The 14,611-nt window shown below is 40.3% G+C and overlaps 1 long non-coding RNA gene across 2 annotated transcripts in view; it reads right to left on the bottom strand.

The window, feature by feature from the left end:
* Nucleotides 1–14,611, bottom strand: part of LOC141110377 (uncharacterized) — a 41,927-nt gene that overhangs the window by 13,337 nt on the left and 13,979 nt on the right. For both annotated transcript variants that reach the window (XR_012236285.1, XR_012236284.1), the window contains one exon: nt 6,270–6,371. This is a non-coding gene — a long non-coding RNA (uncharacterized lncRNA). The remainder of the gene's footprint in view (nt 1–6,269; nt 6,372–14,611) is intronic.

Below are 14,611 nucleotides of genomic sequence, written 5' to 3' on the forward strand. Positions count from 1 at the left end.
TAAATGCTTCTTCTTTCTTCTATCTTCCTTCATCTTCTGGTTCTTCTGGTTCTTCTGGCTCTTCTGGTTCTTCCTCCGGCGTTCTCATCCAGCATCTCCTCCGCGGTGTCTTCTATCTTCTGACGCACGGTGACTTGACGGGACTTCCCTGTGGCATTCCCCGTGACGTCACAGGGAAGTCCCGTCAAGTCACCGTGCGTCAGAGGGGGGCGGGGTTCACCGGGTGGCCCCGCCCACCCGGTTATTTAAGAACTGTCAGACGAGGAGCGCCGTCACACAGCGGGAGCCTCCCTCCATGCCAGCATGGATTGCGGAGCGGCCCGGAGAAGAAAATGAAGAAGAACAGAAGAGAAGAAAAGAAGAAGAGAAGAGCGGGAGCCTCCCCCCTATGCCATGGGTGCGGAGCGGCCCGAGGAGAAGAAGATAGAAGACGCCGCAGAGGAGATGCTGGAAGAACCAGAAGAGCCAGAAGAACCAGAAGAACCAGAAGATGAAGGAAGATAGAAGAAAGAAGAAGCATTTAAATAAAGGAATTGTCAAAAACTGTCTCTTGTCATTTTTAACATTTTTGACACTTTTTTCGTGAAATGGTAGGGGTACTTATGTACCCCCTTACCATTTCACACAGGGGGGGGGCCGGGATCTGGGGGTCACCTTGTTAAAGGGGGCTTCCAGATTCTGATAAGCCCCCCACCCGCAGACCCCCACAACCACCGGCCAGGGTTGTGGGGATGAGGCCCTTGTCCTCATCAACATGGGGACAAGGTGTTTTGGGGGGCTACCCCAAAGCACCCTCCCAATGTTGAGGGCATGTGGCCTGGTACGGTTCAGGAGGGAGGGGGGCCGCACTCTCGTCCCCCCCTCTTTTCCTGCGGCCTGCCAGGTTGCGTGCTCGGATAAGGGTCTGGTATGGATTTTTGGGGGGACCCCACGCCGTTTTTTTTTTTTTTTGGCGCGGGGTTCCCCTTAAAATCCATACCAGACCTGAAGGGTCTGGTATGGAATTTAGGGGGAACCCCACGTCATTTTTTTTTTTTAATTTTGGCCGGGGTTCCCCTTAATATCCATACCAGACCTGAAGGGCCTGGTATGGAATTTAGGAGGACTCCCACGTCATATTTTTTTTTAAATTTTGGTTCGGGGTTCCCCTTTGGGGAATTCCCATGCCGTTTTTATCAATGAACTTCTATGTGTATTGTCGGCAATGCAATAGCCGCGGGTAGTTTTAAATGAGTTTTTTCCTTCAAAATGTCATTTTGCTGTCAGACTGTTCTAAACACAGGAAACATGCGCCCCTTTACAGGCATACTATAGACACCCCCCAGGTACGAAATTTAAAGGGATATTACACTTTTATTGTTTGACTTTAAGCATTATTAAAATCACTGCTCCTGAAAAAACGGCCGTTTTTAAAACTTTTTTTTGCATTGATCCATGTCCCCTGGGGCAGGACCCAGGTCCCCAAACACTTTTTATGACAATAACTTGCATATAAGCCTTTAAAATTAGCACTTTTGATTATTCATGTTCGTGTCCCATAGACTTTAACGGTGTTCGCATGTTCGAACGAACTTTTTTCCTGTTCGCATGTTCTGGTGCGAACCGAACAGGGGGGTGTTCGGCTCATCCCTAGACATGTGCAATTTGTTTCGTTCCAAATTAGTTTTTCGTCAAAATTCGACATATTCGAATTCGGAAACATCCGAATTAATGGAAAACTGTTTAACAAATTTTTCCGAAAAAATTTTTTGGAAAAGAACGGAAATTAGATAGAACAAAAATCCGAAATTCGAAAATTCAAAAGAACGAAAATCCGAATTTAGAAAATCTGAGAATTCGAAAGAACGAAAATAAGAAAATAAGAACAAAAATCCAAAAATTTGAAAGAACAAAAATCAGAAAATAAGAGCGAAAATCAGAAAATTCAAAAATCCGAAAGAACAAAAAAAAACATTCAGATAATTTCTCTTATCATTAAATTATTACTTTTATTAACCATTATTATAGTTTTTATTATTATTATTATTATTATTATTATTATTATTATTATTATTTATTATTAATAATGAAAATAATAATAATAAAAACTATAATAATAATTATACACCATTAAATTATAGGCATTGAAATTTTCTTTCAAATTCGGCTGTTAGTGAATGCAACGAATTATTAACCATTATTATAGTTTATTATTATTATTAATTAATAATAAATAATAATAATAATTATAAAAACTATAATAATAGTTATAAACTATTAAATTATAGGCATTGGAGTTTCCTTTCAAATTTGGATGTCTGTTAGTGAAGATAACGAATACGAATTTATCCAAATTTACAAATTTTCAAAATACCGAATACCGCATCTATACGAATGGATCGTACCAAATTCAAATTTTTCCGAATTTACGAAGTACCGAAATAACGAACACCACATCTATACGAATGGGACGTACCAAATTAAAATTTTTCCAAATTTATTAAAAATAACGAATTTCGATGATAAGGAATGATCCGGAAAAAAAACATAAAAACCAATAAAACGAAAATGAAAAAAAAAAAAGAATTTTTCGGCCGTGCACATGTCCAAAGCACATGCATTATAATGGATAGGTAGAGGGAAGGTGAGCCTGAATGGCAGGCGCCCCTCCATAACCACTTCCCGCCCAACGACGTTATGTGACGTCATGGACTTTGAGTGGGGATATCTGAATGATATCTGCCGGCGATTTCCTGCACCGTAAAACAATCATGGCGGCAGTTCACCTGCTTGATTGTTTTTACAGGCGGCGGGAGGGGACCTCCCCCCACTCCCGCTACCCTCTGGTGCTTCTACTGGCTTGCCCTTAACAAGCCCTCATCCCTTGCAGTGAGGAGGACCCCAATTCATAGGTCATTTTTCCTATTTGCAGTGGGGCTTTAACCGCATTGCCGACCGTATACTTAATATATATACAGTGGCAAGGCGGCTTTCCTGCGCAGGATGACATACCTAATACATCAACCTGCACTTCCGGCTCTGGGGCTCCCGGCGACCCACTCCCTCTGTGATTGGATACAGCATGAGCCAATTAGTGAGTCCAGCTGACTCGATGCCCACCGGGACCCGTAGACCATTCAGGACAGAAGCAGAACGGCAGTCTGCCTATGTAAACGAGGCAGACTGCCGTTTTGTTAGTAGGGAAGGTATTCATCCTGTGTTCCTGCAAAGCAGGGACAATGATCCGTGCCTCTCCCTAGTACAAGCACCTCCCCCACAGTACACAAGCACTGGTTAAGCACACAGTTAACCCTTTGATCGCCCCCTGATGTTAACTCCAGCCAGTGTCATTAGTACAGTGACAGTGCATATTTTTTAGCACTGATCACTGTATTCTGCCGCGTACACACGATCGGACATTCCGACAACAAAACCGTGGATTTATTTCCGACGGATGTTGGCTCAGACTTGTCTTGCGTACACACGGTCGCACAAACGTTGTCGGAAATTTCCGAACGTCAAGAACGCGGTGACGTACAACACGTACGACGAGCCGAGAAAAATGAAGTTCGATAGCCAGTGCGGCTCCTTTTGCTCGATTCCGAGCATGCGTGGAATTTTGTGTGTCGGAATTGTGTACACACGATCGGAATTTACGACAACGGATTTTGTTGTCGGAAAATTTGAGATCCAGATCTCAAATTTTTGCTGTATGGAAATTCTGACATCAAATGTCCGGTGGAGCCCACACACGGTCGGAATTTCCGACAACAGGCTCCCATCGAACATTTGTTGTCGGAAATTCCGACCGTGTATACGGGGCATTGGTGTCACTGGTTCCTAAAAAAGTGTCAGTTAGTAGACACGTGCGATTCGGTTCGTAACGAATAGATTTTCATACGGATTTGTTAGTATTCGTACATTCGGATCAATTTGAACATCCGAATAGCTGAAAGAACCAAAATACGAAAATTACAAATAAGCAAAATAACGAACACGTGAAAATACGAACTTGCGTACGGACAAAATTTACGAAAATACAAAACTCAGAAAAAAGTAAAAGAAAGAAAATGACATCTATAGCGAATGACTTCCATTACGTATTTTCAGTCCTTTGTCTGTTCGTAATTTCGTATGTTCGTAATTTCATTCGCGCGTTCGTAATTTCGTTTCTTCGTCCGTTCGTAATTTCGCTTGTTCGTGTTCTCGAATCGTTCTTTTGAATGGACGGGGTAAGTGTATCTTAATATGTATATTCTTAATTTCGTATGTTCGTAATTTCGTGTTCTCGAATCGTTCTTTGGAATGGGCAGTGTATTAGTGAGTGATGTGTCTCACGTAATATCTTTAGCCAATCAGCTTATCCCTTTTGTGTCTGAGTCACACGGCATTCCTGAATCTTTTTAGATGCAGTGGAGGAGGAGGAGGTGGAGTGAGATCTGGTGACTGAGGGAGTGGAGTAAGTACAGGACTTATTAGAAAAGCAAACATAGGATTATTATTATATTTATATTATATATATATATATATATATATATATATATATATATATATATATATATATATATATATATTTATTTATATATATTATTTAATATTTATATTTATTTATTTATTTTATTATAAACTGTTGGCGCTATATAAATCCTGAATAAAAATAATTCTTTATTTCCTACGATAGTACGAATCAACTGAAAAGGCAATCTCACAAAAGTAGCAATTACTAAATTACGAGTAGTGTACCGAATAAACGAAAATAACTATCTAACAAAACTCCGAATCATTTCGTATCAAAGAAAATATAGCTGTTACGAAAAAATACGAACGAGTCCGAATATGAAACCTCGCGTCTTGCGAAATTACGAATCGCTAGACTAACGGATTTACGAACCATTTCGTATCAACGAAAATATATCTGTTACCAAAATACGAACGAGTCCGAATATGAAACCTCGCATCTCACGAAATTACGAATCGTTACGAATCAACGGAAACGTAAAGAAACGAAACGAATCAAATTTTTTTTAGTTGTTCACATGTCTATCAGTTAGTGCCCGCAATGTCACAGTCCCGCTATAAGTCGCTGATAGCTGCCATTACTAGTTAAAAAAATAAATAAATAAATAAAAATTCCATAACTTTAGCATAACTTTTGCGCCAAAACCAATCAATATACGCTTATTGGGATTTTGTTTGCCAAAAATATGTAGCAGAATATATATTGGCCTAAACTGATGAAGAAATTCGATTTTTTTTTTACATTTTTTGATTGGATACGTTTTACAGCAGCTGTACCCATATAAAATTGATGTCCTTTTTTCCTTTTTTCCTCACAATTGGGGTTTTTTCTCAGCTCTGCGTTTTTTTTTTTTTTTTCATTCTATAAACAAAAAAATACAGAAAGTTTAAATATGTATGTATATATATATATATATATATATATATATATATATATATATATATATATATATATATATATTTTTTAAACTTTCTGTATTTTTTTTGTTTATAGTGTGAAAAAAAAAAACCACACAGTTTAAAAAAAGTTAAATATATATTTTTATATATATATATATATATATATATATATATATATATATATATATATATATATATATATATATATATATATATATATATATATATATATATATATATATAAACTTTCTGTATTCTGTATTTTATATATATATATATATATATATATATATATATATATATAATTTTTTTTTTTTTTTTTAAACTTTCTGTATTGGGGTTTTTTCTCAGCTCTGCGGTTTTTATTTTTCACGCTATAAACAAAAAAAAAATACAGAAAGTTTGAAAAAAAACCCAAAAAACACACACACATACATATATATACATTATATATATATATATATATATATATATATAGGGGTTTTTTTTTTTGTTTTTTTTTCAAACTTTCTGTATTTTTTTGTTTATAGCGTGAAAAATAAAAACCGCAGAGCTGAGAAAAAACCCCAATTGTGAGGAAAAAAGAACATCAATTTTATTCGAGTACAGCTTTGCACGACCGCGCAATTGTCAGTTAAAGTAACGCAGCGCCGTATCGCATAAAGTGGCCTGGTCATCAAGGGGGGGGGTAAATCTTCCGGAGCTGAAGTGGTTAACCTATCGGTGTATTACTGGAGTGGGCGTGGAAGCTGGAATAACACGAGGAAATGCATAAAAACACAGACAAAACATATTATTCAAAAACCCCTGGTAACAACCACTTAGTCGACCTGTTGACTAAAATAATAACTTATTATTTTTATTATTATTACCAAAATTATAAACAGGACTGCGGACAATATCTTCCAGAAATTGTTCATTATGCAGCAGGCGGTATTGCAGCATTTCATTTCCATCTTGTTAAATTTTTTTAACTGGTGAGGAAAAAAAAAAAGACATAAAAATAGTCAAGTTCAAAATACATTTTGTGACCAATTCTGTAAAACGTTCTTTAGGTATTCATCATAGTCCTATTTTGTAATGCCCTTTACAAAAACACGCCTTTACATTTAGATAAAGTATAGAAAGTATAGAAACCCAACATACACTTCAGATCAATACAAAACCACAATCCAATCCCTTTAAAGCTGAACTCTGGGCAGATATAAAAGACACAAACAAATTCAGCTCTGCATTGATTAACCACTTCAGCCCTGGACCATTTGGCTGGCAAAAGACCAGAGCACTTTTTGCGATTCGGCACTGCGTCGCTTTAACTGACAGTTGTGCGGTCGTGTGACGTGGCTCCCAAGCAAAATTGACGTCCTTTTTTTCCCACAAACAGAGCTTTCTTTTGGTGGTATTTGATCACCACTGTTGTTTTTATTTTTTGCGCTATAAACAAAAAAAGAGCGACAATTTTGAAAAAAAAAAAAAAGCTATATTTTTTGCTTTTTGCTACAATAAATATCCCCCCAAAAATATATAAAAAAAAACATTTTTTTATTTTTTATAAGACGCTTTTGGCATGATTTTGGGACCATTCACATTTATACAGCGATCAGTGCGATTAAAATTGCATTGATTACTGTGTGTAAATGTGACTGGCAGTGAAGGGGTTAACCACTAGGTGGCGCTGTAGGGAGTGTCCTAGGGAGTGATTCTAACTGTGGAGGGAGGAGCTAGCTGTGACACGACACTGATCACCGCTCCCGATTACAGGGAGCTGTGATCGGTGACACTTGTCACTAGGCAGAAAGGGGAGATGCTTGTTTACATCAGCATCTCCCCGTTCTTCCTCTCCGTGAGACGATCACGGGTATCCCCGCGGACATCGAGTCCGCAGGACCAGCGATCCTACTCACGGAGCTCGCAGCGGGTGCGCGCGCGCGCCACCGGCGGCGCGCACGCGATGACGCGACGGCAAATTCAAAGGGACGTACAGGTACGCCCATTTGCGCAGCCGTGCCTTTCTGCCGACGTACATCGGCGTGCACCGGTCGGGAATCGGTTAATATGTCGTTTTTTTCTTTAGCTGCAAGAAGTTTAAGTACCTGAACGTGATTACTGTAATCCATTTGCAATGCCCATCGGCACAGGCACCCCTCCAAAAGCCTCTGTACCGGGTAAGTCTGTCACATGGCTGTTTTCGTTTTCTAATTTTCAGGTTGAAAGCATTTTCCCTTGGACCACTTTGTACGCACTAGTTATGTGGTCCCATTCAGTCTCAACTTTGGTTAGCATGCTTTTATATTGTACCACTTCTTTTTTGAGCCAATTTGTAATTTTTAAAATTTTCCTCCTGTGAGGCCTAAACCATTTGATTAAGGGTAGTTAAGGTTTGTACTTGGTTATGTAAAGCTGTATTCTCTTTTTCCTTCTCAGAAATTGTAATATTTTTATTATAGACAATATCTTCAAATTGCTGTATTTTAGCACTCATAGCCATGCAAGCAGTATACATGCCTGCTACGGCTAGACTTTGAGCTTTTTTGTTCCGTTTGGTTGTTTTTACTTGTTCTTCAAATAACTCCCGAACATAGGCCCAAGGAGATTCTTTTAATTTAGCATCACAAGCAAAATCATTGCTCTTATATTTAATGCCCCGTGCACACAAGCGGAATTTCCGTCGGAAAAACCTTGGATGGTTTATCCGACGGGAATTCCGCTCAAGCTTGGCTTGCATACAAGCGGTCACACAAAAGTTCTCTGAACTTTCCACCGCCAAGAACGTGGGGACGTGAGTTCCCGCATGCTCGGAATCAAGCAGAAGGAGCCGCACTGGCTATTGAACTTCCTTTTTCTCGGCTCGTCCTACGTCTTGCACGCCACCGCGTTCCCACGTTCGGGAATTGTTGGCCGACGCTTGTGTGACCGCGTGTACGCAAGGCAAGTTTGAGCCAACAACCTTCGAACAGAAATCCACGGTTTTGTTGGCGGAAAGTCCGATCGTGCGTGCGTTATGCATTATGCCGTGTACACACGGGCGGACTTTTCGACCGGACCGGTCCGACGGAACGAATCCGTCGGACGATCTGACCGTGTGTGGGCTTCATCGGACTTTCAGCGGACCTTTTCTGTCAAAAATCAGACGGACTTTAGATTTGGAACATGTTTCAAATCTTTCCGACGGACTCGAGTCCGATCGAAAAATCCGTAAGCATGCTGTACGGATGTTAGTCCGACAGACAAAAAACGAAGCAAGGGCAGCTATTGGCTACTGGCTATGAACTTCCTCATTCTAGTCCGGTCGTACGTCACCACTTTCAAACGACCGGACTTTCGAACGGACTTTAGTCCGTTCGTGTGTGCGCAAGTCCGGTCGTTCGCAAGTCCATTGGAAAGACCGTCTGATGTTTGATGCTGAAAAGTCCGCCCATAAGTCTTTTTATGGGGACACCTTTTGCAGTGACAACAGTATGAAGCCGCGCACACACGATCGGAATTTCTGTCGGAAAAATCTTGGATGGTTTTTCCGACGGAATTCTGCTCAAGCTTGGCTTGCATACACGCGGTCCCACAAAAGTTCTCTGAACTTTCGACCGTCAAGAACGCAGTGACGTACAACACTACGACGAGCCGAGAAAATGAAGTTCAATGCTTCCGAGCATGCGTCGAATTGCTTCTGAGCATGCCTAGGAATTGTGCGCGTCGGAATTGCATACAGACGAACGGAATTTCTGATAGGAACTTTTTCCGACGGAAAAATAGAGAACCTGCTCTCAATCTTTTGCTGGCGGAAATTCCGCCAGCAAAAGTCCGATGGAGCATACGCACGGCTGGAATTTCCGACCAAAAGCTCACATTGGATTTTTGCTGGCGGAATTTCCGCTCGTGTGTACGGGGCATAAGAGTATAAGTTGCTACAAAACTTTCTAGACAGGACATGGCAGCCATTATCAACAGATAGTATGCATAATTTGTGAGCTAAATTAAGTTAAACGTTCCCCTGCCCTATACAGTCACTTGAGATTAAAGAAGGAGAAAAAGGAAAAACAATAAACAGAAAATCCAATCGAATAAAGTCCAGAAAATACAACAAAAGATATTTTCAGCTCTCAATAAAACAATCTTTTAGATTAGTGGAGACTCCCCGATTATCCTAACAGTAGCATGTAGCCTACCTTGCCTGAGCCTACAGCCGAAACACAATAGACCAAGGGGACAATAGAAACAATAGTGTTGAGAAACTGTGTTCAGTAAGCCCACAAGGAGCAAATAGGGTGAGTAACCCTCTAGGTTGACAATAGAAAGGTCACGGCCATGTTTACACCAATAGCTGTTACACCCAATTCAGTTAAAAAAATAAAAATAAATAACATACAAAAAAAAAAAATATACAACAATTTGAGCTTGTCAAATTATTGGTAGGGTTTCTCCTAACAAAAAAAATAAAAAATTCAATGTATAATACAGTATGCTAAATGCACCTTATGTTACACTAGAATAATAATCTTTATCAGATATTAGCTTTAGTAACCAGACTTCCACAGTTTGGTACTTTAACTGACAACAATGAGAATATTACTGCTTGTAAATTCCCATAGCTAAAAAAAAACAAAACAAAAAAAACAAAAAAAAAAAAAACAAACAACAAAACTAAATAAAAAAAAAAAAAAAACAACCAATTCTCTTGTAGCTTAGTTTCAATGTCCTAAACCAATACTATCCCTTTAGTGGACATACACTTTAAATAACAACCAAAGACCTGTTTCAACCTAAACTATGAAGGGTTTTTTTTCTTCCTGCGTCATTGCTACTCTTATGCCGCGTACACACGGTCGGACTTTTCGTCTACAAAAGTCCGACAGCCTGTCCAACAGACTTCCGACGTACCTTCGGCGGACTTGCGGCAGACTTTCTTACGAACGGACTTGCCTACACACGACCACACAAAAGTCCGACGGATTCGTACGTGATGACGTACACCGGACTAAAATAAGGAAGTTCATAGCCAGTAGCCAATAGCTGCCCTAGCATGGGTTTTTGTCCGTCGGACTAGCACACAGACGAGCGGATTTCGGGGTCCGTCGTACTTACGACGTAAAGATTTGAAGCATGTTTCAAATCTAAAGTCCGTCGGATTTGAGGCTAAAAAAGTCCGTTGAAAGTCCGGAGAAGCCCACACACGATCGGATTACCAGCCAGCTTTAGTCCGTCAGCGTCCGTTGGACTTTTGTAGACGAAAAGTCCGACCGTGTGTACGCGGCATTAGTTTCGTTTCTCTGCTTTTCTCCAAAACACAAGGAATTTGTGATGCTCAAGCACATCTGTGTTCCAATTGCTGGTAGTTTGGACAAAAAAGCCAAAACTTGGCAAACTCAGCAAAAAAAAAACATGGAAGCCAAATCTGAGCAACACTGCAGTCAATGCAAAACCCACAAGGAATAGTACAGTACCCCTTAAAATAAATGCCCGAAATATAAAAATTGTATTAAACAAAATTACTTTATGACATATTTCTCAAAACTATACAAAATGTACAAACTGCCTAGAGATATAACCCAGAGATTAGTTTGCACAAAAAAGTCAAAACTTGGCAAAAAAACTCAACCTGAGTCCGATAACCAATGCAGTCAATGAAAAAAAAAAGAAAAAAAAAGAAAGAAGTACCCCCTGAAATAAATGCCCACAGCATTAAAATTCTATAAAAAAAAAATAAAAATAACATTATCACAAATTACACAACACTATACAAATCTACAAGCTCGTCATGTTTTTGTGTCTTAAAAAATAAATAAAAATAAAGCATAAAAACAAAACCGGGGGGGGGGGGGGAGGAATAAAGAAAACAAGCAACAACAAAAAAAATTGCTAAATTTTTCCATAAAACAACAAGGACCACGCTCTTTCAGTGTCTTTCCAATAAAACAGAATAGAAACAAACAAAAAAGAAATCAAAACAAAATTTTGAGCACATCCTCCTCATTATATGACTAGTTATAATGAGACTTCCAATGTACTTTTTTCAACTATAATTACGGGTTATTAAACAAAACAAAATATGTTGTGTATCCTCCCTCCTTTTTTTTTTTAGAGTTAATCTAATACCCACTAATAAAACAAAAACATTTACCTATATTTTTCCCTAGATAAACTTGCCGCGACCTCCAAACTACCCGAAAAACTGAGTTTAAATTCACCCCAAGAACCTTAGGCCCCTTTCACATGATCGGACCGTTCAGGTCCGCCTGTCAGTTTTGACGGCGGACCTGAACGGGCGATCAATGTTAGCCTATGGAACGTCGGATGTCAGCGGAGACATGTCCGCTGACATCCGACCCGGTCCGATCCGCTAAAAGCAGACAGATGGCCCTACGTCCAGGTCTGTCGCTGGCGGATCTGATGAGATCTGATGAAAACGGACATGCTGTCCCTTTTCGTCCGATCCCTCCATAGGCGGCAGCGGCGCCGGACAAGCCCCTCCCCGCTCAGTGAGCAGAGAGGGACCTGTCATCCGCCGGCTCAGCGGATATCAACGGACTGATCTCCCGCTGAGCGAGTGGGCTCCGTAGAAAAAACAGAGTCTGCCTCGTGTGAAAGGGGCCTTAATCTGTATTACACAAATCTCGGTATTATATTAAATACTTTCAGCCCTTTTCTTCGACTTCGTTGGTTGCCAATTATGTTACCCGTTTATTACATTTAAGATTTAATATCTCAAAGATATGATGTGGGGTAAATGAGATTTCTTTGACAAAGAGTGAAAGCTTTAACACAATAACAACATTTACTGGTGAGTAGTTGAAAGTCTATCTAATACACAACCATCTATCTATAGTCTACACCAGGGATCTCCAAACTACGGCCCTCCAGCTGTTGCGGAACTACACGTCCCATGAGGCATTGTAAAACTCTGACATTCACTGACATGACTAGGCATGATGGGAACTGTAGTTCCTGAACAACCGGAGGGCCATAGTTTGAAGACCCATGGTCCACGCCAAGGAAAAAAATATTAGGTTAAAGTAAAAGAATACAGAGTATATTTCTCAAAACATCAAAATACAAACAGCAAACAAACAAACATACGACAAGCAGGTATACCTTACGTGCTGGAAGCTGACCTGATATTTACCAGTAGCGATGTGTGTGGGCCCACGTCAGACTCCTTCTCCTCCCTGTGTGTACCTTACACTAATATAGGCCCATCTCTCATTGACTTGAACAGGGCCCCTCTGATTGGTGGAACGATGTTACCCCTCTCCTCCCTCCGGGCGTATCTCCTCCAAGATTGGACAATTTCCCCTTCCCCTTAATTTAGCATAGCTCAGCCCCTCACTAGCACCTCCTCTCCTGGAGATAATTAGTTAGAAGAGAAATGAATTAAAGAGAAGGTCATCACCTTCTCTTGAATGGGGCACTCACATAGGCGTGCGCACAGGGTGTGCCAGGTGTGTCTGGGCACACCCTAATCACCCTGTGTGGAGCAGATTTCCCTTCTTTAGACCCCTGGTATTTCACCAAAGCCCCCTAATAGGGCTCCTAAAAAAAAATGTTAAAAAAAAAATATTGTAAAAGAACAACAATAAAATAAATAAAACTGTAAACAATAATAAAAAAATAAATAAAAATAAAAACTACGAACACCAGCCACTACCTTACTGACACCGTCCATTGCTCTACTGACACCGTCAGTATATATACACATGCACACACGTGTGTGTTTGAGCTTTGGGGTGCACACTCTAATGTAATAGGCTGCGCACACCTATGGGCACTCAGCTATGCATGGTCACAGCCGGGGCAACTTGCCCATTCCTGAACAGATCACAGAAATATTCTCAGCATATCAAACACCCATTGAAGTGGATAAAGGGTTGGTTATCACATGGGGACTACAAGGCCTTTATCTAGCTAATGAATTCGGCCCCGTCAAGTCTCCACTACAGTATTTAAGTCAGACGGTGTTCTTCCTTACCTTTGAATTTATGACGGTTAAATAGCAGAGCATCTCCCATTATGCCGCGTACAAACGACCAGTTTTCCCGTCGGAATTAACTCTCAGGGTTTATCCGACGGAGTTCCGCTGGAACTGTCTTGCGTACACACGATCACACCGAAGTCCGACCGTCCAGAACGCGGTGACGTACAACAAGTACGACGGGACTAAAATAAGAAGTTCAAATAGCCAGTAGCCAATAGCTTCCGTCTCGTACTTGCTTCAGAGCATGCGTCGTTTTTGGTCCGTCGGAGCAGCATACAGACGGCATACAGACGAGCGTTTTTCCCGATAGGAACTGGTTCCATCGGAAATATTTAGAACATGTTCTATTTCTAGGTCCATCAGAATTTTCAAAAAAAAAGGTCCGATGAGGCCTACACACGATCGGGATAGACGATGAAAAGCCTCCGTCTGACCTTTTCTGTCGGACATTCCGCTCGTGTGTACGCGGCATAACACACACCTAACATTTCTGCAGATCAAAAGGAACTGTTGAATGAATTAGGTTCTCAATCTAAAGCCTGTCATATGTGTGCAGCTAGCTAGATTAACCCCTTACCAACAACATTATTTCATACACACTAAGGCCCTTTGGACGTTTTTTGACGTTTTTACAGCAGCTGTTTTTGGCTGTAGAAGTTTTTTTTATCATTAGGCCTCATACACACGGACGTTTTAAAAAAACGGGTTGTAAAGCTAGTGACAACGCCTGGAAAAAAAAGCAGTGTTAAAAACGCGATTTTATTCATGTTTTGATTTGGCGTCAATGCACGTTTAACGTCGTTTGTAAGCGTTAACGCTAAGGCGCGTTTTTTTTTTAAAAAAAACATCCCTCTGCTATTTTCCACTCCCAGATTACCAACATAAACATTTTTACAGCTTAAAAACGCTGACGCTAAAAAACGTCGCGATAGCACTAACGCGCGTTTTTTGAGCTTTTTTTGGCATCGGCGTCGAAACAGCTTTAGCGCTGGAGCCTCAGGATGCGCTGGTCCTTGAGCCTGAAAAGTTATTTCAAGAGTTCCTCCGCCTTAAAAAGGTTAACAAAGACTGCTTTAAAACTTCTTTAAAAAAAAATAAATAAAATTATTATTTATTTTATTTAACCCCCCTGGCGGTATTCCCGAGTCTGGCTCGAGTTGGATTTTTCATACCAAAAGCGGTAACCCCGAGCCAGACTCGGGCTTGCATCGCAGGATCCAGGAAGAGATTACTTACCTTGTCCCCTGG

This window comes from Aquarana catesbeiana, linkage group LG10 (assembly GCF_042186555.1).
Source record: "Aquarana catesbeiana isolate 2022-GZ linkage group LG10, ASM4218655v1, whole genome shotgun sequence".
Lineage (NCBI taxonomy): Eukaryota > Metazoa > Chordata > Amphibia > Anura > Ranidae > Aquarana > Aquarana catesbeiana.